Genomic DNA, 5,965 nt, shown 5'->3' with positions numbered 1-5,965 from the left:
ACAAAACACTATTTTATTATAAATAAACAAACAAACAAAAGCAGGAGCAGAACAAACACGTTGAAACTTACAAAACAAAACCGAGGAGCAAATCAAACACGTAGAGACTTCATCACCGGACAATGGGAGTGAGAGACTGAGGACTATTTATATACTGAAACAGGGGAGTGGTAGATTTTGCGAAAAGGATGGAGATGGCAGTGGTGAATACTTATTTTAAGAAGAAGGAGGAGCATAGGGTGATGTATAAGAGTGGGGAAAGTTGCACACAGGTGGACTATATCCTGTGCAGGAGATGTCACCTGAAAGAGATTGGAGACTGCAAGGTGGTGGCAGGGGATAGTGTAGCTAGACAGCATCAGATGGTGGTCTGTAGGATGGCTTTGGAGGTAAAGAAGAAGAGGAAGAGAGAGGGGACAGAAAAGAGAATAAGATGGTGGAAGCTGAAGGAGGAAGACGGTAGTGGGAGATTCAGGGAGAAGGTCAGACGGGCTCGGCGGTGGTGAAGAGATGTTGGAGGATTGGGCAACAACTGCAGAAGTGATAAGGGAGACAGCTAGGAAGGTACTTGGTGTGACATCTGGAAAGGGAAAGGAGACATGTTGGTGGAATGAGGAAGTGCAGGAAAGCGTTAGGAGAAAGAGGTTGGCGAAACAGAATTGGGATGGGCAGGGGGATGAGAAAAGTAGACAGGAGTATAAGAACTTGAGGCAGCAGGTGTAGAGGGATGTGGCAAAACGAAGGAAAAAGCGTATGAGGAGCTGTATGAGAAGTTGGACACTAAGGATGGAGAAAAGGATTTGTATCGGTTGGCCAGGCAGAGAGACAGAGCTGGGAAGGATGTGCTGCAAGTTAGAGCGATAAAGGATGCAGACGGGAAACGTGAGGTCTAGTGAGGAGAGTGTGTTGAGAAGGTGGAGAGAGTATTTTGAGCAGCTAATGAAAGAGGAAAATGAGAGAGAGAGAAGGTTGGATGATGTGGAGATGGTGGAGCAGGAAGTGGATAGAATTAGCAAGGAGGAAGTGAGAACAGCTATTAAGAGGATGAAGAGTGGAAAGGCGGTTGGACCAGATAACATTCCGGTAGAAGCATGGGGATGTTTAGGAGAGATGGCAGTGGAGTTTCTGACTAAATTGTTTAACAGGATTTTGGATGGTGAGAGAATGCCGGAGGAATGGAGAAGGAGTAGTTACCACAGGAATAAAGTTGATCAGTCAAAGTTGATCAGTCAAAGTTGTTCATGCTGAGGACGAGTATTACAGACGCAATCTTTGCTTTGAGGATGTTGATAGAGATGGTCAGAAGGAGTCGAATTGCGTGTTTGTAGATCTGGAGAAATCGTACGACAGTGTTCCAAGGGAGGAGTTGTGGTTTTGTATGAGGAAGTCAGGTGTAGCCAAGAAGTATGTGAGGGTGGTGCAGGACATGTATGAGAACAGTGTGACTGCAGTCAAGTGTGTGGTAGGAATGTCAGACTGGTTCAAGGTGAAAGTGGGATTGCATCAAGGATCGGCTCTGAGCCCTTTCTTGTTTGCAGTGGTGATGGACAGGTTGACAGATGAGGTCAGACAGGAGGCTCCATGGACAATGATGTTTGCAGATGATAGTAGAGAGCAGGTTGAGAAGAGTCTGGAGAGATGGGGAATTAATGTCAGTAGGAGTAAGACAGAGTACATGTGTGTGAATGAGAGGGAAGGCAGTGGAGTGGTGAGGTTGCAGGGAGAAGAGGTGGTGATGATGGAGGAGTTTAAGTACCTGGGGTCAACAGTGCAAAGTAATGGAGAGTGTGTTAGAGAAGTGAAGAAAAGAGTGCAGGCAGGGTGGAGTGGGTGGAGAAGTGTGGCAGGAGTGATTTGTGATCGGAGGGTCTCTGCAAGAGTGAAAGGGAAAGTTTATAGGACTGTGGTGAGACCTGCGATGTTGTACGGTTTAGAGACAGTGGCGTTGTCAAAAAGACAGGAGGCGTACTGTAGCTAGAGTTGGCAGAGTTGAAGATGTTGAGATTTTCATTGTTAGTGACAAGGATGGACAGGATTAGAAATTAGTTTATTAGAGGGACGGCGCATGTAGGATGTTTTGTAGACAAGGTAAGAGAGGCTAGATTGAGATGGTTTGGACATGTGCAGAGGAGGGACATGCAATATATTGGCAGAAGAATTGTAATGCCACCTGTGGGGCTGAAGGACAGCGATGGAGAGCGCGGCGTGGCACCAAAGCCTGCAGACCATCCCTCACCTGATGGGCTGATGGACAGCGATGGAGAGCGCCACGAGGCACCAAAGCCTGTGGACCATCCCTCACTTGTGGGGCTGACAGACAGCAATGGAGAGTGTGGCGAGGCACCAAAGCCTGCGGACTATCTCTCACCTGTGGGGCTGACGGACAACAATGGAGAGAGTTGTGAGGCACCAAAGCCTGCCGACCATCCCTCACCTGTGGGGCTGACGGACAACAATGGAGAGAGTTGTGAGGCACCAAAGCCTGCCGACCATCCCTCACCTGTGGGGCTGACGGACAACAATGGAGAGAGTTGTGAGGCACCAAAGCCTGCCGACCATCCCTCACCTGTGGGGCTGACGGACAACAATGGAGAGAGTTGTGAGGCACCAAAGCCTGCGGACCATCCCTCACCTGTGGGGCTGACGAACAACAATGGAGAGAGTTGTGAGGCACCAAAGCCTGCGGACCATCCCTCACCTGTGGGGCTGACGAACAACAATGGAGAGAGTTGTGAGGCACCAAAGCCTGTGGACCATCCCTCACCTGTGTGGCTGACGGACAACGATGGAGAGCGCGGCGAGGCACCAAAGCCTGCAGACCATCCCTCACCTGTGGGGCTGACAGACAGTAATGGAGAGCACAGCAAGGCACCAAAGCAACAGCAACATCAAAAGATAACTTACAGAACCACAAGGCCGGGAACCAAGTGTTTTTCAGTTCTTATCTGCACAGAAGTGGAAAAAGATAAAGCCTTTGCCAGGTAGCAGAAAACTGAAGACATCATGGACACACGTCATTTATGAAAAATTTAGGAAACAAAATCCTTGGTACACACTTGTTTTCACGTACCAGCATTTAAAGGTTGTTCGCAGTAGAAAGTATCGTTGTCCATTTATGACATTGAAGGCATCATGTTCTTTTAAATCTTGCAATGCGCATTATGTGTTCTGGATCAGACAAAAACCATTAAGCAGTGACAAACAAATTCCAGTTACAATTACAAGAATTAGTAAGGTAACTCACTCCTTAAAAGAAAAAGAGGTAGGGTCCCACCCTGCAAGTTATCAAAAGAAAGGCAAGATTGCCAATGAAGTGTTCAAAGGAGTATGTAAGGTGTACTACAGAAACCTCAGAAAAACAACCATTCCTGAGCTGATGGCTGGAAACATCATTAGGAGTTTAAGTAAAAACATACTTAAAGTAATTTCCAGTAAAGTTCGGAAAAGCTGCAGACTGCATGATGATGTGATCCTGGAGCTGATGTTGACACAGAAAACCATAAGAGACACATATCAGTATTACAGATTTTGCCCTGGATATGTTCAGCATCTGCAGGTGGACCCGTCTGGTGTTCATTTATACACAGAGACAGGACTGGTCATTCTCATTCAACATCTCCGAAAAGGATGTCCAGTTACCTTGCATTTAGATGACTCTGAGTCGGATCCCAAGCCAGGCAAAGAGGGTGTTGTATTACAGCATCACTCTACCAGGCCATGGAAAAGACAAACCTCCTCTCCCCATCTCTGAAATGGTAACAAATGACCACACCATCATAAATGTTTCTTTTTGGTTGCATCAGACTGTGAAAAAGATACGGAAACTGACAACATACAACATACACCAAGTTGAAACTCATCCAGAGTGTCCTGTAGTCATTTAACAAACAAAACATATATATGTGTCTAATAGAATTCTACAAATTGCTGAAAGGGAATGACACAATAACAGACTTCAATAGACAAACTGTACTTCACTCATGTTCTGCTCATATCATTAAGGCAGTGCAAGGAGTAACTGCCAAAAAACAACTGACAAAGGCTTGAAGGAATTTGCCACTCACTGTGTGGCACAACTGATAAATTCTACAAGTCTTAAGAGGGCAGTAGAAATTTTCAAATGCATGTGCCATGTGTTCTACACCAAACAAAACACAAAGTGTGTCAACCAGTGTCTTAAACAACTTAATGACCACATTAGTGGAATAACAATTCCGGAAAACCCATTTCATATGAAGCCGCCAGATCACCGTTCACCAAAGAATTTCATTATGTACTTGACACTGTCATGTGTAATGAAAATCAAGAAGAAGAAACAGAAATTGGCAACAACAAATACCATTGTCCAGGGATACTGGATTTTCTCATTAAAGATTATATACCAAGTTTCCCACTCTGGTCAGGAATAATAATGCTTGGCGATTTGACAAGACACAATGCCAAAGAAATGACGACAAACTGCAGAAAACCCATGACACAAATTATCATGCAGAAAACTGGTTCTGCATTGTAAAAGATAAAATATTACAGAAAAAACTCCACCATCGTCCTGCAACATTCATACAAAAAAATGTATGCTTCATTGCAAGGCCGGTACAGGGAGCACATTCTTCAGCACAGCCTTTCTGACAGAATATTACAGAAGGGTTTCAGTGTGAAAAAAGGAAGATTGGAAGACTCTGAAGAAAAATGGGCCAAGAAGAGTGTGTGTGACCGAAAAGGAAATAAAACAAAGTACTTTCATACACCAGATGTAATACCTTCTCCAAAAGCAAACATGAGTATTAAGGACATTCATAACATTTTAAAACCCCATACATTTTTATAATTACATAGATGACAATAGAAAGTTGACATTATATAATACAATCTTGTATTATTAACAGAAAACTGAATTGTTACACACTGCATCACGTCCTTCATTTCTGTCTGTTCTTGTAGTCATCAAAACCTTCAGTTGGTCACCCAAAGTCCAGTAAGGAAGGAGATTGTGTAAAAACTGAGTCAAAAATGTAACAGGTAAGAATAAGGGCAATTCAAGGGCATGGCAATGTAGACAATTACATTAATAATTTGTTTCAAAACAACATGGATTCCATTATAAATATTGATTACATTTTGATTGTTTTCTCAGGAAGCAAAAGCTTCTGGGTAACACTTTATAATAACGTTCAGTTGTAAGTCATTTATAAGTGGTTAGTTAATGATAAAATATTGATTTACAAAACATTCATGAATGTTTAATAAATGATATGCTAACAATTTATGTATGTTTTGTTAATTCATTTACAAGTAATTTACAAGTAATTAGTTAATGATGAACTAATCATTTACAAAACATGACTATGCATTCATAAATGATTAATAAGTGATATGTTAGTATTTTTAAATATGTTTTGCGATTAAGTTATAAATAATTTACAAGTGATTAGATAATGATGAACTAATATTTACAAAACATGATTATACGTTTACATTTTGATTATTAAGTAATATGCTAACAATTTACCAATCTGTCCTAATTTATCTTAAAAAAAATAGCATATTATGAAATAATCAAACAGATCCTTAGTAAGTGGTTAATATATCATTTGTCACTTAAAAATAATTAAAATATCAGTCATTTACATTTTTATCCTTCTCTGAAGATCGCATCATGAATAAATCATTTACAAATCTTTCTGCATCCCCTAATCTAAAGTGTAAACAATTCATCAGTTGTAAATGTTTTACTCATTTTTCAAAGGTCTTTCACCCAGTGTGTGTACCCACCTGACACCCACACAACCCGTTACCAGCAGGTTTGTAAAACATTTAGTAGTTTACACTTTGGATTAGGGGATGCATAAAGATTTGTAAATGATTTATTCATTATTTATTCATCAACAGCTTTTGAATACTTTGTAGTGTGTACTGCAATGTAAGGGCTGACTGGTGAGGGTAAAGATGTCTTCTCTGGCAAACA

This window comes from Garra rufa, chromosome 8 (assembly GCF_049309525.1).
Source record: "Garra rufa chromosome 8, GarRuf1.0, whole genome shotgun sequence".
NCBI lineage: Eukaryota > Metazoa > Chordata > Actinopteri > Cypriniformes > Cyprinidae > Garra > Garra rufa.
Note: the sequence above shows the minus strand (reverse complement) of the source record.